Source organism: Callorhinchus milii, unplaced genomic scaffold, assembly GCF_018977255.1.
Source record: "Callorhinchus milii isolate IMCB2004 unplaced genomic scaffold, IMCB_Cmil_1.0 Scaffold21, whole genome shotgun sequence".
In the NCBI taxonomy this organism is placed as follows: Eukaryota; Metazoa; Chordata; class Chondrichthyes; order Chimaeriformes; family Callorhinchidae; genus Callorhinchus; species Callorhinchus milii.
Genome location: NW_024704762.1, coordinates 10262857 through 10286295, shown reverse-complemented (window position 1 = coordinate 10286295; position 23439 = coordinate 10262857). Strand labels below are relative to the sequence as shown.

General features: G+C 45.0%; 1 long non-coding RNA gene across 2 annotated transcripts in view; it reads right to left on the bottom strand.

The window, feature by feature from the left end:
• Positions 1–23439, bottom strand: part of LOC103189681 — a 24072-nt gene continuing 633 nt past the window's right edge. The window contains exons 2-4 of one of the 2 annotated variants that reach the window (XR_489085.2): positions 22505–22870; positions 21062–21173; positions 1–818 (exon numbers count right to left, since the gene is read on the bottom strand). This is a non-coding gene — a long non-coding RNA (uncharacterized LOC103189681). The remainder of the gene's footprint in view (positions 819–21061; positions 21174–22504; positions 22871–23439) is intronic. The other variant, XR_006085635.1, reaches the window with a different exon arrangement.

Sequence of the window (23439 nt, the reverse complement as noted above, 5' to 3'; positions counted from 1 at the left end):
ATGCAAGGAATATTATTATTGATGTAAGCAATTCCAATCAAGGAATACAGGTTCTCTAACACATGTCCCATCACTGAACGAGCGACAGCAACCAACTACTGCAGAAACCCAATGAGGAACAAGTTATGCTTCTGAGCGATTCATAATGATCTCCTGTGTGCCAGTACGGAGATTTAGAGGAAGATTAGGATCTCTTTGGGGATTTCCCCACCCAAGATGAGTTTTAATAAAATTCCAGGAATTAAGATAAGAGTATCTTTGTAGTCCCAGACACAGAAAACAATCTGATTGTATCATTGATGGTTTTACCATGCTCTCCCTGCTTAGCATCACAGTTTGACTTTGAGGCAATATGTATATACACGTCCACACACACACAGACACAGTCATAACACTATACATCCGTAGAAATGATTTGAGGGGAAGTTTCCCTAAAGGCGCTGGGTAACTAACTTCAGCTGCTGTGTTAAGCACAATGAGATGTCCTGCTGAGGTGAGAGGTGCTATATAATTTGTGTTGCGTTGTATAGTCCCTGCTTTAAGATTTTACTTTCCTGCTTTATCTTGTCAATGGGAGGGAGCTCCAGTCTACAGAAACACTGTGTTTCTTATCACTAACCTTTCCATTACACTGTGGCTAAAATGCCTTTCATCCAAAGCACATGCCCATTGCCTGTATCTTGATGGTAGATGAGCTTTGTGCCAGAGACACCATCGATCTTCACTGGGGTTAGGGAGAGGCTCCTCCTCACAAGCTCCTCTGTATCTTTCCCAGACTACAATGTTCACAATGTGTTTCTGCCACATTGTCTTTCCACCTAAATAATAAAGACAAGCTTTATAATGATGCACGTCTCTCTTTGTGGAGATCACAATATCCAATTCACCCAAACTCAATCCCCAAGTCCTCTCGCTCGCTCACTCGTTCTTGGGTCAGATCCATTCAGGTTTCCGAAGTCTCGTAACAAGGAACCATGAGTCTGTTTGTAACTTAACATCGGTCTGTTTGTAAGTGAACAGGTTACAAGGACATTTCAAGACGTTAAAAAGATTTTTCTTTTCTTTGAGGAGCAAATGTTTGAAGCGTTTTGTGAACTTTCAGGTGACTTGATGGCGATGTGGAAATGGAACAAATTGACGGGCCCTTCATCAGATAAGGCTCTAATCCCTTCCTCGGATTGTGCTACATGGCAACCAATGACAATGTGATGAAATTGATATAATACCAGCGATACGCTCCAGCTGTAAGAACAGACAGTGATTGACCCAAATATTTAGAACAGTTAATCCTTGCAATAGCTTTTTGTTATATAAACTCTTATACACTACATAACGTCAAATAAACCACAGAAAAGAAATAGTAGATCTTATCATTTCAGACTCAGGGTGATTACGTGCTCATTCCCAGCTCCATTCAGTGCAAAGGCCGTTCAGCATCACTCCGTGCCCCTTACATGTAAGATCTAGCACCAGGACACTAACTGTGAACTTACTGTTCAACAGGACAACACGGAAATCCAGCCGCGTCTCACATTTACTCCGTTTACGATACGTTTCAGAGCGCCCACAATTTGCCAAATTGTTGTTGCATTACCTTAAGATGTTTCGTTCTGTAATTTTTATAAACAACAACAACAAGATTGCATTTATAGAGCACGTTTCACGTCGGGAGGACGTCCCAAGGCGCTGGACTGTTGGGTCGGGACCCGAGCAGGGGGGAAATGGTCAGGGTGAGGGGAGGGAAGGGAGGGAGCGAGGAGGGGGGAAATGGTCAGGGTGAGGGGAGGGAAGGGAGGAGGTGAGGAGGGGGGAAATGGTCAGGGTGAGGGGAGGGAAGGGAGGGAGTGAGGAGGGGGTAGAGAGTCGAGAGGGGAGCTGAAGGCACGGTTGAAGACTAAGGTCTTGAGACCGGCCTTGAAGGAGGAAAGGGAGGAAGCGAAGGCGAAGGCACTGGGGGATGGAGTTCCAGAGCCTCGGGGCTGAGAGGCTGAAGGCCCGGCCACCGATAGTAGGGCAGTTAGGGCGGGGGATGTGGAGCAGACCAGAGCCAGAGGAACGCAGGGTACGGGCAGGTAAGTAGGGGGATAAACTATCTGTCGTCTGCTGGATAATCAAAAACAATAATCCTTGCATTTCATACAGCGCCTGATATATCACGTCTCGGAAACGTCTCAAAGTGCTTCACAGGACATACTGTAAAGTGTAGTGACTGCATATTTTGTGGGCGGAACGCAGCAGCCAATCTCGCTCAGCAGTGTCCCACAACAGTCGTGAATTGAGTGATCACATTACATTTTTTTCTAGGCATTTGGCTCATTAACATGTCTCTATAAGCTGAAGCATAGCTCTGAAAACTTCAGGCCAGTGTCTTACTAACAATGACGCCAGGCACTGAAACCTTCCGCTGTTTGTGGCTGGAAAATGGGAGGAATCCCACTCTCCCGAGGAAAAAAATCTCCATCTTAACAATTAGGAAATAAAAGGAGGGAAAATGGAAGTCGCTCTTAAATCAAAGCGGATTCTCCCGAGATGGATGAAAGAAAAGGGGGAAGGTTTCTTGCCTTGCTGTTGCTGAATCAATTGCTGTTTTGCTCCTTGTACAGCACCACATGATTTAATTAGCTTTCCTGGTAAATCTCAACAGCAGCCATGATCCCTGGATCCCAGGCTTAAGGCACCATCAAAGCATTTCTGAACCGTTACCACAGCCGGCAGCAACGCAAACCGTTTAATCACTCGACTTTAATAATAATAATTATTATAATAATAATAACAACATTTAACATGATTATTACTAAGGCTCAAGAATGTTTCTTCAGAGCAGATCTAGATTTACTGTTGATGTTCTCAGGAACAACTATCAGGGAAGACCAGGCATGTTAGAGCTCTTTACTGTGGACTAACCTGTTAAGAGGGGTTTACATTATGAAGGTGGGTTTCATAAGGTAAATGTAAATAGACAGTCTCCATTTGTTGGGGAGTCTGTAACAAGGGGCATCAATGTAATCAATCTACCAGAACTTAGAAGGAACCTTTTACATAGAAGGTGGTGAGAATGTGAATGTGTAGCTCAGTGGTTAGAGCCCTCATCTCGCAAACGTTAGGACCTGGGTTTGATTCTCGGGCAAGACAAAACACGTGGCAAGTTTCCTTACTCAATACACACGCCTCTACTTACCTAGCAGTATACATATAATTGGAGTTGAGGTACAGATCAGCCATAATCTAAAGAATGGCAGAACAGGCTCAAGGGCTGAATGGCCTCCTCCTGTTCCTATGTACAGCAGCTAAGGCAGAAAGAGGATGGGGTGGCAGAGGCTGGTGATGGGTATGTGTAGTGAGGGCAGCGTAGGACTTGTTAGTCAGTATGTCAGTGTAGAGAATTGGTTTTCCAGCTCCATTGTTCATTCTTGTTAGCAAGAGAGCAGCTTAGTCTAACACACATAATATGCAAAACAGGGGCTTGCCATCAGCGGTTGAACATAAACCCAGGGCTTCCTGCACTGCTGCCTCTCAATCATGCTGTATTGAACCATATCATAAAGCTATTCCTTAACACAGCCTCTACTGTAATCCTCACTGAAGGGAATTTCTCTCCTGGTGTCCTGGTCACTGATAAAATGGCTGATTCACTTTGTGGCCATTTTGTGAGACATTGTTGTGCTCCAATTAAGCTGTCGTTTCGTGTTCACCATTACACAAGACAAGAGAATTTACAGTAAATCTTTATGAAGCGCTTTGGGATGTTTTGACAACGGGATAAGGTGCGACATCACATGCAAGGATGGTTATTACATGTGGCTCTGCAGAAAGTCTCCTGCTGTGACACACTTTCCACAAGGTGCCATTAAATTAGTTTACAGAGAACGGCTGACTTACTTTGTAACTTTTAAAACAAGCTCTTGTATAACCTTGACTGAAGAGAAAAACTGGGACATCAGAACTGCAGCAAAACACCAGGAAATCGCACATCAGTACAACTGTTTGTCAAAGTGGAGACTGTTCCTCCCACTGTCTCAAGTTCATAGCGATCACAGACAAGGACTCAAACATTGTAAACGCTGTGTTGTGACAGTTGCTGCACCCAGTACTCAACAGGGAGGTTGTGTCGTTTAAACCTTCTTCACAGCCACACCTGGCAATGGCCACTGTCTCAGCCCCACACCCTGTGCCTTTTCCCCATCGAGCAACGGCTTATCAACAACAAGATTACATTTGTACAGCGCCTTTCACGTTGGGATGACGTCCCAAGGCGCTGGACAGTGACAGCATTTCAAGTCAACCCCAAAAGGCCAAACGCAGCCTGAGCGCGGTTCAGTGTTTATCATCCGAAATCTAAAAATAAGTCAAGATGTCAGCTTCAGAGAGTAGCACAGCACACGGTCCAATCTGGGGAAAGTGAGAGGAAGCAATGAATAGCTGGGGGAACAGGGCTTGATTTGAGCAGCAAACACAGAAATTACAGCTTTACACTCCCTTCGTCCTACGACAACTACGGTGAAATTGTGCTCGTTATTTTAGAAGGAAGTTTGGACCCATCTTCCTATTTGATCTCATCCTTCCCGAATGTGGTCCCTACAACCTTTTCAGCACGGCCATCAAGCTCTTTCTTAAATAAATCCAGCCTCAGTTTCAATTAATAATGACCTGTGTAAGGAAATACTTCTTGGTGTCTGTCCTGAAATTACCCTGCTCACTCCTGAACCTGTGGCCTCGTGTTCTTACTGAGATTGCTGTGTGTGAAAGCATTCTTCTGGCCTTACTGTTTCATCCCAGTTAGAAGTGGATACACCTCTGTTAGGTCACCTCGGTGACATCTATTTTCAAGGTTGAAGAGCCCTAGTTTATCTAATTATTTCTCACGGCTCATCCCTGTAATCCCAGGGATCATCCTCGCTGCTTTCCTCTTCACTGCCTCTGGAGCCTGTTAAAATTGTTGGAAGGATCACAGCATAGCCAACTCCAATAATAATAATCCTTGCATCTGGTGTAGCTCTTTATCATGTCTTCGAGATGTTTCAAAGCGCTTCACAGAATAGACTGTAAAGTGAATTGACTGTATTTTTTTGTGGGCGAAACACAGCAGCCAATTGCACACAGCAGTGTTCCACATACATAAGAACCCAAGAACCTTCTATAGGACCCTGAATGAGTGGAGGGTGAATCATTCTCACTGCAGTGATGTCTGCCCAAAGCGTAACACCATGCGCTCTCATCATTAGGACTCCGCTGTGCGTGGCTTTCTGAGCTGGGGAGTGAATCCCATTGAACATTGTTTTAAAAATAATCAAATCATTAATTCTTGGAAGAACTGTTAGGTTACTGTGAAAAGTACTTGAGGTGTCACAGTGCTAACTTGCATTTAGAGTTGCTAATTAGTCAGACGGACAATCTATTAGCACAGAAAAAGCAAATTACTAATTAAATGAATTGCTAAGGGGCCACGGTGACTAAAATAAGACAATTTCCCATTTATCACTAATTTCCGTGACAAATATATGTCTAATTAGAGCACATCTAGAGCAGGTTTAACACCTCCAGTCTGAGTGTGCAGGACAAGAGGCATCTAGTGACTGACCAACTTCATCTGGGGGATTATTTGCCACGAAACTCTTGTCTCTTTTCAAATAGCGCCACCAAAATCTTTAATATCTCCCTGAACAGGCAGACCAGCCTCCCTTGGGTTAACATCTCATCTGAAGGATGGCACCTGTGACAATCCAGTACTTTAGACTATGAGCTCGAAGTCCAGATGTGGGGCTTGGCTCAGGGGCAGAAGCACCACCACCTGAGCCAGGCTGACAACTTTCCTAATCCTTGTACCAGCCTTCATGTTGAGAAACCCGTGTCAGATACAGAGTAGGTTGATACAGAAAACCTCCCTCTACACAACACGGTCCTCAATAACACATCAATTCTAAGCTTAAGAGGAGTATCCTTTAACAATCAGACCGGAGACTGTGGATTAAATGAGGGACAGTTTTATGCCCACTTAATGGTATGAGGATAAGTCAAGGCAGTGGATTCAATTCCTGTCCAATTTGATGGCTGACAGGTAATCACTGAGAGACGAGCTGCTGCTTGTGAACGACCCAGGGGATGGCGGCCAAATCTCTCTGTGTGCAGTTGACTGTGTGAGGGCCAGTCAGTGACCCTCACACCCACAGGGAAACTTGGACACTCCACGTGCCTTCAGTCCGTGCTCCACATTTGCTGGTGATTTATGTTGCTGTAACTCCGCTGAACTGCTCCCTGGCTGTGGGTTAAAATTAGCCGAGTGTTTTCTGTGCCTCCTCTGCCTGCAGCTCTTTTTAAAAGAGCCAAGAATTCTCCTTCAATATTTCTGTGTCATTGCAGTAACTGGTTCTATCCACCTGAAGCATTAAGCAGCTCTTTCTCAGTCCACGTGTTGCTTAAAGAGCTCTCTTTCCTCCGAGCCTCTTGTGATTAGGGCAAAAGGGTTGTGGAGGGCAATTTCAGGGCAGACACCGGAAAGTATTTCTTTACACAGCTGGAACATAATATATTCTGTTGGCCAGGACACCAGGAGACAGAGAGAAAATCCGTTCTCTTCTCCAGTAGCCCTGCGGGAACTTTAACATCCACCTGAACAGGTGCAGACGGATGTTTCACACGGCTGACAAACAGCAATGTCCAATGTCCATAGTGTACTCGGCTTTCTCAGTAGTTTGGTTTGGAAACTTTTCGGGAAGGAGAGAAAAGGGGAGGGGGAAGGGGGTGGGGGTGGCAGAGGCTCCATTATAAGATTTGCTTTGGATTTGTTGTACATTTGGGAATCAAGGAGAAGAGACTGGGTGGGTGATGGGTGAAATGCTCTGGATTAATGAGCAGCGACTGTAGATGTTAAAGGAAAAGATCCAATCGATTCAACCACAGCTTCAAAAAGCAGCTCTGTCCTCGCGACGTCAATGCTCGTCAATCAAAGACAGTGCCCCCCCCCCGCCATTCTCCACCCATCTCACTTCCCCCACCTCAGAAAAACTCAATCAGAAACATAGCTGAAAAAAACATCTGAATGGTCAGTTATGAGAGACAAGCAAAGGTTTTTTTTAAAAAAGAATATCTGGCTTCATTGATGTGTTTCCTCTGCGGTTCTAATAATAATAATAATAATCCTTGCATTTGATACGCGCCTTATCCCGTCTTCGAGACATCTCAAAGCGCTTCACAGGATGTACTGTAAAATGAATTGATTGTTTATTTTGTGGGCAAAACTCGGCAGCCAATTGTGCCCAGCAGCGTCTCTACAAACAGTCCTGGATTGAGTGACCACATTATATTTTTTTCAAATGTAATATTATTATTTTTATTTTTTTGAGGGATTATTACTCCCAGAAAGTGATCCGCCAATCGACACAACTGCTAGGTAAACAGAGGCGTGTGTGTGGAGTAAGGAAACTTGCCTAAGGTTATTTATAAGCTGCAAGCCACATGTAACAAGCTTACCCACCACGTTACAGCTTTCTTGGAGATTAGCGATCCTCTCGTCTTTCGCTTCATTACTCAACACTCTCTCTGCTGAACACAAGCTCTGTGACACTGACCCCTTTTCTGTTCCCCAAAGCAAACAGAGGCTGGGGGAGGTTTGGGTGAGAGAGAAAAAATAATAATCTGAAGGTTGGCCTGGCAACAACAACAACAGCTTGCATTTACACAGTGCCTTTCATGTGGGTTAACGGTGCAGAGAGTTTTAAGGTTGGCGTCGGACACTGAGCAAGAGGGAAGGGAGAGGGAAAGGGGAACTGTAGGCAATGGGCTTTTAGACAGGATTTAAGGACAGAGCCGGGAGGGGAGGAGGGAGGGGAGGATGAGACGGAGGGAGGAAGTCAGTGCAGAGATATCATGCCACATTTTCATACAGAAGGTGACTTGGTGTCTTTGATGGAGCGAGCGCAGAGCCCAGTGAGGGAGTGATCGAGCGCCAGTTGTTAAACTGGGTCAATCTGATTTATTCTAAAGAAACGAGAACGTGAATGAGTTCAGATTTGGAACCCACGGAAGCTCAGCCGAAACCCTGGCTTTGTGGCAATGGCGATGGACAAACTGACCTCTGCCTTCACCGCAGAAACACACAGTTACTACACTTTACTGAGATGCTTTGTGAGGTGCTTCAGGACGTGTGGGTGTGGTGAGGCGCTGTAGGGCAAGTCACTTTATCTGTAAGTGCATTTCCGTGTATTGACAGGATCTGCACACAGAGGATGGAGAAATCATCACTAAAGCGGATTAATTGTGCGACATATAAACTTGCTGTCTTTCTTCAGGCCCCAAAATTCTTCACGTTCAAGATCATTTGTCTTCGAGTAAGTAAGTAAGTAGGTCAGAATTCCACCTGGGCCTCAATTCACTCTATTTATGCAGTGTTTCTGAGAGGCCAGCGTTCAGCAAATTGATGAATTCGGTCTTAACTTTGAAGATAGTTTAATGTTGTTTCTTTAACAGAACTTAACAGAAAGACTGGCCTCAAAACGAAGAATTTTTAAGGGTTTTAAGAATTTGGCGAATTCCGGATGTTTCAAAATACACCAACGTAAATAACATAAATATAGAGTGTATCTGGAACCGTGTTGTTGTTGTTGTTGTTAATAATCCCTCCAAAAAAACAAAACAATAATAAATCGGTCATTTTCAATCTACGACTGTTTGTGGGACATTGCTGTGCACAATTGGCTGCCGCGTTCGCCCACAAATATACAGTCAATTCACTTTACAGTGTGTTCTGTGAAGCGCTTTGGGACGTCCTCCTGACATGAAAAGCGCTATATCAAATGCAAGGATTATTATTATTATTATTGTTTAAACTAGGGGAGCTAAGTGTTTAAACCTTAGGTCACAAGTGTCTACTTCATCAAGTCATTCCTGAGCGGTGAGCACCCTGTGATATTAAATCGCTCTCCCTTCTCTTTTCAAACAGGCCCACGCAATCCTTAACGTCCACCTGAAAAGGCACAGACAGGGCCTTGGTTTGAAGGACGGTGTCTCCAACAATGCAGCGTTCCCACCCTCTGGAGTATCAGCCCGTCAGCTGCGTCAGTTCCACATCCCCAAGTGGTGGCTTGAACCCACAACCTTAATGAAGGACTAAGTGAATTAGGACATTATGATTCTCTCTTTTTTTCTTTTTTCTGATGGGAAAGCAAAGTGTTCTCACTCGAACACGAGATTGTTGACGGGTTTTTAACAAAAAAAGAACGGGGTCTCCTCGCACTCAGACGTGGTTTTTTGGGGGAATCAGCCGAGTGTCTGAGCAGCGTGAAACCTCGGTGAAGAATGAAATGAAAGATACTGATCTCCCCATCGGACACTGTCCTCCTCTTCCCTGATCATAGGACATGATTTTAATCAGGAATAAAAGCAATAAAATGTCACTGATTGCAATAATACTCCAAATCATTTCCAAACCAAATCCCAGACTAATCTCAGAAACCAATCCAATTGCAAATCCTTGCCTTACTCTGATTATTGTACCATTCGCTTTCATTGTTACTATTTTAGTTCCCAATATGTTTGGGGGAAAGTCGTGTTAAACGTTGTGGGGAAAGTACGAGGGAGGGGCGATGGGAGGTGGAATTAGTAGAGAGCTCCAGTGGGGGAGCGAGCCCCAACACAGACATGATGCTGGTGCTGTGAGAACAACCCTTCAAGCCTGTTCCTCTATTCTCTTAGCTCATGACTGATCTGTACCTCAACTCCAATTACCCGCCTTTGCCCCATATCCCTTGATCCCTTGACCTACAAACATCTATCCACCTCAGTTTTGAAAATGGGACTGGATCCAGCCATAATCCACAGCCTTTCTGTTCCTACGTCTTCAGTTCACACGCTAAAGGGAATCAAAGTTTGTCAGGAAGCTTCAGGAGATCCCGAGATGAAATTGTCAGAATGTGAAAGATGTCGCTGTTTCTGCTGATGACGTTAGCTGGTGATTCAGCTCCACACATGGAGCATTGTCCCCTACAGCACAGCACCAATGTCCAGTCAACCACACTCAGCCTCATCCACTCTCCTGCAGCTGATAATCAGACTAAATAACAGTGATGAGCCAAGTGCCAAGGCACAGTGAAACTTAATCTAGCCCACTCCATTTTAGACCTGAGGGCCAGATTTCCCCAAAGCCTTCTGACAACGTGGCTATCATGTTGCGAACCATGGTGGCATCTGACACATCTGCACAATGTCCCCAATTTGCTGTTCTCAAACGACTTGTGACAGTCTTGCGATAAGGGTTTCATCCCTTTAACTCCTTCCTGTCACGATCAGCTATCGGAGATGTCACTGGGAGGACTAGGCCTCGATATGGCTCCAGCCAGGCCAAACGGGATGTCGGAAGGCTGCTCCTCTCCCAACACAACAACAACAATAAAATAACATTTGCCTAGCGCCTTTCACATCAGGAGGATGTCCAAAAATCCTGAAACCCATTTCCCTGTGTGAACCCGCAGTACAGAATAACCTCACAAGTAGTTGGCTGTTGCAGTCACATTAAGTTATTAAAACAATTCTTAATACAGAATAAATCTTCTGGGAGGAGCAAAGCGCGTTTGTGTGACGGTATCTATCCATTGGGCTAGCGGCAGTGTTGAGGGGTGTGGACTGGGTTCATTGTTGATGGAACGGTTTCCCACCGTCTGAGGCTAAAGATCATGGCTGTTTCAGCTTAGTGAAGAGCAATGCTATTACTGTACTCGCTCAAACAGCCTCCCTTAACCACCACACTCCCTTACAAGGCCCATAAATGCTGCTTCCAGCCTCCAATCCCAGTTAATCCCAATAAACCTCTTAACATCTGTCACGGAGAGCCAGGAGCAGCCAGTGTGTGCCGAGCCCTGAGAACTGCAGCACCTCAGGAAACAGTATTTCTGTCCTTCGCCGGCTGCTTTGTAACATTCTGCCTTAGATAAGATCGACATTTACTTTATATCCCACTAAAAAACGGTGCTAATTTATCATTTTAATATTATTAAATAAATATCTGTTGTAAGACAATACTAAAATCTATAATTCTCTCCCCCCGGCCCAGTGTCATGCTCCGCCTTGGGCAAGCTCCCTGGGACCCTACCCTGGGTGGGGGCGAGGGGTGCTGTGTAAATGCAAGTTGTCGTCGCTGTTGTTCCCTTTATATAGTAGTAATTGCGTGTGCTGGCCTTGTTTCCCCATTGTGATCCTGGCTGGATCAGCAGCTGTGTCTGAGTTGCCATCATACCATAGTGAGTAGGTTTGCAATCTTAATAATAATAATCCTCATTTTAGACCCAGGGCCTTTCTCATCGCTAGGCCAGCTCAATACGCTTCACTTTATTCACTGTAGAGTATAGTGACTGTATGTTTTGTAGGTGTTCGGAGCAGCGAGTTTGCGCACAGCAACATTCTGCAAACAGGCCGTGAAGTGAATGACGGAGATTATCTGCGGGATTGTTGGCCGGGACACCAGGAGAGAGAAACTCCTCTCTCTTCATTTTGAGAGAGATGTTTAACTCGTGATGTCTTGGCAACATGGCTGGTCGTGCTCGCTCGCGCCGTTCAGAGGCCGTCTGCTTTTTGATCTCTGGATATGAGCTGAGTTTTCAGCAAACATGAGACTTGACAACCTTATCTTATCTGCAGAGATATGGCACATGACTGGAAAGTCAGAGGCCAATATTGCGCTGTTTCCTAACATTGAAGGGAGTTTCTGCTGGTGTCCTGGCCAACAAACCTGCGGATAAATTGGTATGTTTGTGCAGCCTCAAACCGTGGACAACTGGCCTGCTGCATTTGCCCTCAACCACACTGTCACTGCACTTGACAGCGATCGTCTGTGAAGCATTTTGAGATGTTTACATTCCAGGCGCTGTGTCAAATACCAGGGTTGCCTTGCCAAAGCTTCAACTGTTTGATTAAATAATAATACTAGCCATCAAATCGCACATCGCAAATTAGTTTTTTTTTACAACTAATTTCCGTGCAGGGATGAAAGATCACCTGATTTTCAGGAGAGATTGAGAAACTCTTCTCTTGAAGGGCCTGACTGGTTAGATAGTTGCAGAAATCATAGCCATCTGTCTCCAGTGTTGCTGTACTCCCTTCAGACAGTCTGATCTAGGACAGACACTGACCAGCACAAAGTCTCAGTCTGAACCTTCATTTATCAAACTCCCCCCCTGCAGCGCTGGGTCTCAGTGCCAGCGTTTGAAAGTTCTACCTATGGAATACGTGGGACTCGTTTTTATTCTCTATATGCAGGACCTTGAACTTAATTATACTGAACTCCATTTGCCACTGATCAGCCCGTGTGCAATGTGAGGATCTTTGCAAGTTCTCACTGAAACACAGAGAACCAACAGCCTGATGCAGGACAGTACAATGCTAACCTATTCCTGTTTAACAAACAACGGCATTGCTACTACGTGTGTTATTAACTAGCTAGAGCCACATAACCACAGTCACTACACTACACTGAAAAGTCACTTAATGCAAAGCACTTTGAAACATGTTGATAAGTGGGTGTGATAAGCCACCTCATCAAATGGGGGTGGGGGGAAAATTGCAGTTTGTGCAAAAGAGGCGATGAGATTAGAGAATTATCTCTGCGATAAAGTGACCTGTAAAATTGCTGTCAGCAGAGCGGAGTGTTAAATTTAAACTGTTTGATTACATAATAACTGCACCGAAAGATGACAGGTTGCTATCTGATGAGATGAAGTGACTGAAACCAACGTGGGTAAGACTGAGACTGATCCTAAATACCACGTTTATCTGTCAGAACCTGTAAAGTGCTGGATGTTTAAGCAGATTACAGCTCAACACTGATGCAGTAACCTTGGCTAATAAGGTTAGTTTTACTCTCTCCTCAGGAACTTTCCGCTAGCAAGATTCATCTGTATTTGTTTTTTTTCTGACATCAGGGTGTCACAGACAATGTCAGCAATCAGATATTACTGTGAAGACTCTTTCTGCCCCCACCCCCAACCCCTCTCTCTCTCTCTCTCTCGCTTTCTCTGTGTCCAAGGGTAATGTGATTTGCCTGCATTGAAAAGCAAGACCTTCTTAGTTTGACCTGCCTGTTGGCCTAGTTATGCCACAATGTGTAGCTGATGATCTCTTACTCCGGAGTCACCCTTTTAAAGCAAGTTAACAAACGAAGCTTCCCAGCAGAGATGAGAATCTAGAAGATTTCTGAACCACCGCATGCGGGGGACAGGGTGGGACAGGGGTGGGTGATATCTAAACTATAAGCTGAAGCATCTCCAGACTGGGGCAGATGTAAACAACACCTTTTCTTCAATAGAAGCTCCATCTTCTTCAATCACTTAATGACCTATTTCCGAGCCCCTGATCTCACTGCAGTGTTGTTGTGCTGCACTATGTACTGCCCTGCTTTCGTGCAATTCCCTTCCCACCTTACTTGATGTATATTTAATATCAAAACTCAGCAACATCGAGGCTTAAACTTTTTCAAGTGTGTACTTGCCAGTTTATCAAAGAAACATGAATCACAGGAGACTAATTTGTGTAGCGAGGCAAGACTGAAATGTAAATCTTCGCTTAAGAGATAGGAGGGGGAGTGGGAGGAGGGAGGGGGTGTGCAGGGAGACTGCTCAGTGCAAAGAGCGAAACAACAAAAACATTTACCTCCAACTCAGTTAAATGGCCAACTGATCCTCGGCCCCAAACCTGGAGACGGGGAAGGAGGAGCAGGTTGGGGATAGAGGGAGAGTATTCTAGAGAAGAGCAGTGTCAGCACATAGTCTCTTTCACTAAAGTCCACCAAACTCGAGCTCAGAGATTCCCGATCACAAAGCCACTGGCGGCACCGAGCTGTGGCATATCGTACACAATCCATGGTGTTCACCTTAGATTATAATAATCCTGGCATTTGATACAGCGCCTAATCACGTCTTCAAGACGTCTCAAAGCGCTTCACAGAATATACCGTAAAGTGGAGTGACTGTCTATTTTGTGGGCTGTATCTATTTTGGGCAGATTGAGATGTATTATAAAAAGTCTTGATATGATCATTATTTGGAATTGATGCTCCTATGGCAACAAAGTGGAAGCAGATGGCCACATAGTCCAGCTGCTGATCCAATGTAATTAATCGGATGGTGGTGTGAGATGAAGTGGAGGGTTTAGCAGAGGGAAAAGGAGTGAAGTATAGATTTCTCAACCTGTTCCTGGACCTTTCTCTATTCAAGCTGCTCGTATTATCGCAACGTAATCCCAAGCTCTTGTGTAGTTCAGCAACAGGAGTGGAGCTAAGAGTTTACGTACATTCACTATCCTCTCTCTCTCTCTCTCTCCCCCCCTTCTGTTTGTCTCTCTCCAACGCCTGCCATCACCAGACCCAATGGACCACTCTGGTTCATATCGAGTCTCAACTACTGGGTCTTAAGAAGCTCTTTATCCTTTAAGAATTGAGCCAAAAAAATCTTCAACTCGATCTTGGATGTTTCACGTTGTGAATTGGAAGCATTTTTCCTTGAAAGACCTGAGGAAATCCATCCAACTTTCAGATTAGGATAAGGCTGGAGTTTTAAGAATGTTTTGCACAAATCTTAACCTCCTAGAGAAGAAATGTCAATCGTCCGGTTCTGTGAGGGGGATATACTCTAGCAGGAGTGGGGTAGGTGGGAAGGAATCCACTCTGGGAATGCTGTGACCAACCTCATTAAAAAAAACACCCAGAGGATTAAAATGTTTCGGTGCGATTATTTTTTCTTGACAGAAAATGAAAGAACATTTCAACTGAAATTGGCACGAGGTGAGGAAGTAATATATAATATAGACAATAATAATTATTATTATATATAATAGATATATAATCCTTTCAGTCGATAGAGCACCTCATCACATCTTTGAGGCTACTCAAAGCGCTTCGCAGAATAGACCGTAAAGTGAATTGACTGTGTATTTTGCGGGCGAAACGCAGCAGTGAATTAATTGCCCACAAACAGCCGTATCCCACAAACGATGTCCGTGCTCAGACCCCACACTTGGAGCCGGGGTTTATTTTCCTTTCACGACCCTGAAACAACCCGCGGCACCTAGACACTGGGGTGTAATGAGAGCCGGACGTTACCACATGGAGCCTCAGTGACGGGTTCTCTGTCTGCGCCCTGACCTACATACTGCACTGAGCAAAGGGGGAAATCAACAACAGTGAAAATGTTGACGTGTTGGAGTGGAAGTGATTGGATCTGACAACTCAGGCTGACTTTGCTGTCAGTCATGTGCTCCTGTTAAGGCCAAAATGACTTCTCATCTGGGCTGCGATTGATAACCCAGAACGATAAATGTATGTGCCAGCCAGAGATCCCCGCGATGTGGGCACTCCCACACACAGCTTGCCAGCCAGTGGGCACAACCAGCTCCCACAATAGTACTGAAGACATTAGTCCCTCCCAGCACAGTGTTGGGGGGAAGCCTCCTCCGCAATGGTGGAGGCACCGTCCTTCAGATGAGACGTTAAACTCCGAGCTCTCCTCCCTGTGCCCGTTCAGTTTAAACGTTAAAGATCCCGTGACACGGCTTGACAAGAGAATGGAGATTCTCTCTCACCCAGTGTCCTGGCCAACAATCCTGCAGATAAAATCGTTCATTCATTCGCTTCATGGCTGTTTGGGACATTACTGTTCGCAAACTGGCTGCTGCGATCAACTACAAATAAGTTTCCCATCTGGAGTTGCTGACTTGTGAAATAAGCTCCACACCTTCTGCAGGAAATACTGGTCTGATTGGAAGAATCATCAGGGATTTGGATCAATGTGTAGTTCAGTGATGAGCACAGGTTTGGATGGAGATAAAAAATATTTAAAAATTCTTATAAAAGCCCGAGAAGGATAAAGAGTGATGTGAGCAGCTGAATTGGCCTTTCCTCTGCCTACATTCTGATGTTCTTAACAACTGCACGACTCCACCTCGTGCTGTTACAGTGCTTCAACCCACAGCCTTCTGACCCAGAGGTGGGAGCGCGAGCGACTGAGCCAGGCTGACAGAACATTAACCTGTACGTTTGAGACAAGAGATCAGAAGGAAACACAGAATGGGACAGGATAAACAGAGAGGCATTTATACTGAGAGCTTCTCAGCTTCCTCAGGCCTGGCTGGTCAGTGTTGCAATGTTCACTACCTGGTTACACACTCGGTCATTGCAGAGACGAGCACAGCAAAGCCACTGAGACTGCAGAAACCCTACCATAAATACCACCAATGAGATATATATATATAAACATTGCTGTGCTCAATAGCCCACGCTGCACTCTCCGATCAGTCAATACTAGTCTTTTTTGCTGATTAAAAGGTTGTGCAAAAAAATGTATTTGTTGCAAAGCGCAATCAAACATCTGCCTTTAACAAACTGGTGGAGTACGGTGGGGGTTTTGATTTGAAGCCGTGTTAAATAAACCATCAGCTGCCTTCCTCTCTCCTGTGGGGCAGTCAAAGCGATTTGAGCGCATCACTGGTGATCTCTCTTCAAAGAGCAGCAGCGACGAGGGTGAAGCCTGGAGTAGAGTCTGCTTGGTCAGGCGTGACCGCTAATCTGAAACGTCCAGCACTATTTGCTCATTAATTATTTGCTGAGCATAATCAAGGCTAAAAAGCATCAGTGAACCACAAAGAGAGTCTGAAAGAAACGTCCCAATGTGACCGAATGTTCTCTCATCTCCTCCCGTTCTTTGTGCGTCAAGTTTAGTAAACACATCAATGTTCTCACAGCCTCTCAAATCCACCATCCTTTCTGACTGATATTAATAATAATAATCCTTCCTTTTAATATAGCGCTTTATCATGATATTGAGACATCTCAAAGCGCTTCAAATGATATACTATGAAGTGAATTGACTGTGAATTTTGTGGGCAGCCAATTGCAGTGTCCCACAAAGCATACAGTCAATTCACTTTACAATATATTCTGTGAAGCGCTTTCAGACATCTCAAAGATGTCATAAGGCGCTATGTCAGATGCAAGGATAGTAATTATTATATTATTATTATATTACACCAAAATAGCTCAGTCATTTCGCCCCCTACATTTTAGCTCGTCTGAACCTCAACCGTACATTAAAATTCACAAGGTTTGTTTTCCGATTCTCTAGGGTCAAAAAGAGTCCTTAGTCTCTCATTTAAATAAATTACAATATTAATACTGAGTAGTCACTCGTAGTAAATATTATAATGATATATATATAAATATTTACAGTCTGTTTGAGACGTACTTTGAAGTGATGGGGTCCTTTCGTCTGTCGGTATAATGTGTGATTTTAATAGGAGTGTGCGGTAGATTCATAATCAGTGGAGGATTTAAGGATGAAGGAAACAGTTTACAGACAGACAGACAGACAGACGTGCAGGTAATGGGGCAAAGCTTCACACACACACAGAACCAACCATGGCCCGCACAGCTACAAACCTCCTGGTGATGGCTGCCGTGCCAATGGCCTGATGCACTTCACAGGGAATCAATGCCAAGTGTAGTGACTGCATTTTGTAGGCAAATGCGCACAGTACAGCTACAATTCACAAACAGTCGTGAAAAGGATAAACTACAGTATTAATCTGGAGGATTCTTCGCCAGGAGAATACCAGGAGACAGAGCTCCCCCTTCTCTTTTCCATTGGAAAATTTAACACACGTAGATGGAAGCTCGGATTTAACACCTTATCCGTAGACCTACTCCTTCCCAGTGCTGTACCCCAGTCCACCCCAGTCCTGCTCTACACTATCAGCTCCTGACATACAATCTCTTTGTTTGCATGTTGAGCCTATTTGCATTTCCAGCTGGGTGGTCTGCATTGTGCATTGTGTTCTCCAGGACTCAGTAGTCATTTTATCCTGCGGGACTTTTTAAAAAAATAATTTCCACATTAAGTTTGGATTTTGTACCATGCTAGGTACTGTATCTTACATTTAAAAACAAAAACGGTCCACGGGCTGAGACTAGGTGGAATTCCAGGCTCCGCAGAGTGTGTGGGCTTTCCCAAACCAGCTCCCAGTTGCTCATGAACCAAAGGCACAAAACTGTCCTCACATGAAGCTACTGTAGGATTCTACCTCACGTTCGATTGTAACCAACTCACCATCATTTCCAAGTCACTGACCCCAAATCAGCATATTTCAGGCAAACATCAAACTAAACACAAACACAAGTGCCTCAGGCAGTGTGTCTGCCGCAGCTCTCAGCTCCCAGGGAAACATTCATTCCGATGGCACGAGGAAAAGCATTCATCTGTCTTCACCAATATCATTGGGACAGGTGAATAATAATCCTTCCACTTGATGTGCAGGAGATCAAAATGTATCTGTCAGCCAGGCCTCTGAGTCAAAGTTTGTGGGTTCAAGCCCCACGTCAAGACTTTGAACTCACATCATTTAAGCCTAGGCTGAGACAGTGTGGGGGGGAGCACTGCATTGTCGGAGGTGCCATACTTCAGATAAGACATTAAATCGAGGCCCTCTGCCTGTTCAGGTTGATGTTAAAGATCCTGCAGCGCTATTGGAAAGAAAAGCTCGCCGGCTAAAAGAGGGTGGTTTTGGTCACGGAGTCTATTGGGATATTTCAACTCTTTGTGACATAACCCATCAAGCTATCACACTACTTACTGTAGGATCTTTACCCAAATACAAGGGCACTATACCGTATATTAATGCAAGTTCTTCTTTGCCCGAGGTGGCCTTTAATGCAGGTGGCTGTCAATGGCAATGCTCCATAAAGCTCATTATTGTCTGTTTTTGTGGATTCTTTGGAGAGAAGCTAATAATCAGAGCATGTATTCTGTGGACTTTTCCAATTTCATTTCATATTGTTCCTGTTTTCTAAAAGAAATCAGAAAATGTTTGCCCCCCCCCCCCCTCCTCTCCCCCAAGTATTATAGGAGAGAATAGCCTGCGAGTTTGGGGAAAGCTGAATAGGTTTTCTGACACTCAAAGCTAATTATACAGAGTTTTCTTTCAGTACAAAACACCTGATAACACATGTTATTCACTGCATCGAGGCCAATAATCACAATTAAATTATATAATGGCTGAGTCAGTGAGGAGAAGCTAAGCCAGTCCTCCCCCCCTCAAGTGGAATCAAAAGGAACGTATTTATTAGCGGCTGCTTCACAAAAGACCATATTTTCTTAATGAAATTGAACAGATGTAAAAGAAGATGTCAAACGTACATTTCTGTTTCTATTTTGTTGGGTTCTGGTATCTCCTAATGCATCAAAGAATTAACGAGGAAAGAAACTGACTCATCAAATATATAAGACAGGAGAGAAAAAGGGAATACAGAAAGTAGTTGCACCTGGTTTCCATAAATTCTTTGAAAGGTTTCGACACGATTGTTATTTTTCGTGCCTTGTCAAAGTCGGGGCACTTTGTGGCATATACACACCCATTAAAGATCCCGAGGCCCTATTGGAAAAGAGAAGGCAGTTCCTCCTGGTAAATTGTTGAGTCACTTCTTGGGCTGTTTGTGGGACAATCCTGTACACAAATTGGTTACCGCCTTTGCCTACAAAATACTCAGTCACCACACTTTGTCGTAAGAACAGGTTCCTTGTTAATAAGCACAAGCAGTAATGAAACACCTCAAACTGTACCCCAACGTGTCCTTCACCAAAGCTCATCATCTGTTAATGCCTCACTTAAACATCAAGTTTCCCAAATCCCCCAGTGACCAAGTTTTGGGGGAAACTTGTAACCAATGGAAAGACACATCCCTGACAGAAGAGCCTGTTGAAAGATTGTACTGGTTGAGAGGAATTTACTGGATATTCTTGCGAAAGACTGGAACCTGAAATTCTTGTCAAAGTCTTTTAAGTCACCCTAGAAGCCATGATAAGGTGCTATGTCAAATGCAAGGATTATTATGATTAGAAAGCCAACCCATTGAGCATTGAGTCCTGTTTGAGAGGAGTGAAGAAGGGAGAGGAGTAGGCTTCCCACAATGCCAACGCTGACAAACACAAAGAGAACTGGCATCCTACATACAGCACTGTCTGCCCAAGTCACTGAGCGCAGTCACCAGGTACATAGACATCCTGTTCATCTTCTCGCAAAGGTCAGAGAAATGTCAGTTTGTTGAATCTAAATCTCAAAATATGAGTCAGACAAATCGATAAAACAGGGGAAAGAGAGAGAGAGAGCGAGATGGACCTTATCTTTCATCTTTTCTATCTTACGGTTTTGCTTTGATTAAGAGAGAAAAGAACCCATTAAGACGATACGTCATTCCTTGTGCTATTTCCTGGTGGTATAACAGAGCTGCAGGAAACTCACAGCTTTTGCAGAGGTAGTTTTTACTCATGATAGACCCACCCGCCCACTCTCCACCCATCACGCCATTCGTGCTTTGAGATGTAAGATTCTACAGATTTGTGAAAAATTCTTCAAAGAATCCAGACCTGATTTGGAAGTTGAGTTTTTTTCTGCACCTCTTCAAGCATGGAATCCTGGAGCTCAGTGGTTAGAGCACTCGCCTCGCAAGCAAGAGGACCTGGGTTCGATTCCCGGGCAGAGCGAAACGTTGGGCAAGTTTCCTTACTCCACATGCCTCTGTTTACCGAGCAGTCTATAATTGGAGTTGAGGTACAGACCAGCCATGGTCTAATTGAATGCCGGAACAGGCTCGAGGAGCTGAATACAATACAAAATTACATTTGTGAAGCACCTTTCAACGTCGGGAGAACATCCCAAGGTGCTGAACAGTCAGGGATTAGGAATGGCAAGGGGAGGCTGCGGAGAGGGAGGGGGGAAGGGTGGGGAGTGGGAGGGGGAGAGTCCCTCAGGCCAGTGTGCAACATGACTAAAGACGTGTCAGAGTGAGTGCGGTCTCTCTGTGTCTTTGACCATGTGTGGAACCAAACACAAGCTACATAAGAACCTCGGACCAATGGGGTCGCATGACATGCAGCACCATCTGTATCTGCTGCTGCTTACACGAGATAACCAAAGCTGTTGATGTGGGTGAGCGGCTATGGGTAAGGTTACGGTTTATCAGCCCAGACAGTCTTGAGTATGTACGTGTGGCAGAGGCTCTGTTACAGTGAGAGATGGTTTCGGTTCTGATCAGTACCTGTGACAACGGCTGACGTGGTGTCACGCCTCTGCCCTCAGTCTCTCCATCATCGCCCCTTCTTTAACCCTTAAATTCACCGGTTTGGTTTTTGGACAACTCCTTCCATGTGCTGTAACAGTTACAAACAGGTACATGTTAACCCCCACAGAGGCCTAAAGTTCTATCCGGTCTAAAGCTCAAGATTATTATACTGTACGCATAGCTCTCGCACGCACTTTTAAATAGGCCAGAGAGCGACTGAGGGAGCTAGGCTGATACCTGGCCACTGACGATAAACTGGCATCAACATTTTCACCAGTTCAATAAAGAGAGAAATGGAAGCAGGTTAGAATTCATACGTTAACATTTCTCCTACTCTTCTGCCTCAGTTCCTGCTGCTGGCCATCATAGCCAATCTGTCCAATCCACTTTGCCCTGTAAGAGGATAACAAAGGCTCTGTAAACAGTCAGTCTCCTGTTATAAAGCCAAAAGCACCTCACAGTGGCAGTATTGGGAGATGCACTGGTTACGGCTGAGAGGAATGCCACTGTTGGGGTCAATGTCTCACTCACTGACTGGCTCACCTACAAGAGAATCGTCAGGGAACCAAGGCCAACAAGGCAAATCGGCTCCAGCAGGTGAGACTGTGTAATATCTTCACATAAAAAGGCTTCTTTTTAACTTACACAGGTCCGCTGGCTGCATATCCCTCTCTGATTAACCTTAATAATAATAATTATAATCCTCACTTTCCATTGTTTAACCCGAGTAAGGAGGTGGAGGTGGAATCCATTGTGGCTTTCAAGAGGGAAGTGGATGTGTAAGTGAAAAAGAAAGGTGTGAAGGGGAAAGGGATAAGGCAGATCTGTGGGACTGAATTGATCTCCTTGCTCAGAGAGCCGGTGCAGGCTTGATGGGCTGAATGGTCTCCTTCCGCACTGTTATGTTTCTATGTTTCCTTATAAACTTCTCAAAGCGCTTCACAGGGAACAGCCTTTTATTCAATGGGCAAATACGGCAGTCAGTGTACTCAGAACAAGGCCAAACAAACAGGCACAAAGTGAGTGACCTATTTTATCTGAAGAATTGTTGGCCAACACTGCTTGAGTTCACGCCAGACAGCCAGACTTTCGGAATAAATAGAAAATTGTGTTGTTTGAATAAGAGATTCTGTAACACTTTTCATACACATGTAATCTCTTCCACAGACATTGCGTGCTTCACCCCATGCTCACAATGGCAGGAATTGTGCGCAAACATTTAGCGCACAGCCGCAACTGCAGCCCTGTCCGCCGTTCTCCCACGTTAGTCAATTCACCGCCGCGAGCAACGTCCAGGATTAGGCAAGTACGAAACTGTTCCAGTCATTGTTTGAACTGACTTAACAAGCAATACACCCGTCGCTAGATTACCCCAGCACACACCCGCGCTCTGGACATCTTTCCCCAAAGTCCCCTCACCACGTTCCTTCTCTCCCCACCTTCGGAAGGTGTCTCTGTGGTCCTGCCTTTGGCCAACACCCATATGTTCTCCTTCCCCTCGTCAGCTGAACGACGATGCACAGCGCCCTCTCCTGTTAACCTTCGTGCATTACCGGTCACGCTCCACGGGGGACCAGATTCACGTTGATGGACAGATCCTGATCCAGTCAGGAACGTTGTTCCTCTTCGTGCCTTCCGCATTCAGGACAACATCCACGAGATCACAAAACGCCTTGCACGCCACTGCACGTTGGGGTCAGTTGTTATCGTCGTTACTTTAGTGGGGTCCGTTCGTTCTTTAGCGCCTCGAACCGGCCACGGGTGGTGTCGCTCAGCGGGTCCTGACTATGGAGAGAGGAAAGCGAGTCAACGTGTCGGCCTTCTGTGGCTGGGGGGAGAGTCGCCTCGTCGGAGGTGCCGTCGTTTTAATAATCCGATCACGGTGACCTGGGATCGGTTGCTTCCGACGCGTAACAATTATTTATGATGATGATAATAATAATAATCCTTGCATTTGATATCGCGCTTTTCACGCCTTCTCCACGTCTCAAAGCGCTTCACAGAGTAGACTGCAAAGTGAATTGACCGTATATTTGCGGGCGAATAATAATAATAATAATAATAATCCTTGCGTTGGTGCAGCGTCTCACCATGTCGTGAGAAAAGAAAAAAAAATTGGTCATTCAACCCACGACGGGGCGCAATCGGCTGCCGTGTTTCGCCCACCAAAATATACAGTCAATTCACTTCACAGGGTGCGGAAGCGCTTTGAGACGTCTTGAAGATGCGATAAGGGCGCGATATCAAATGCAAGAAATATGATCGATTCGCCGGTTATGTTATGTGGGCAAACGTGCACACCCTCCCCGTGATGGGTGTGGTGGTGAGGAGGGTGGGGGCGGGTTTTGAACCAA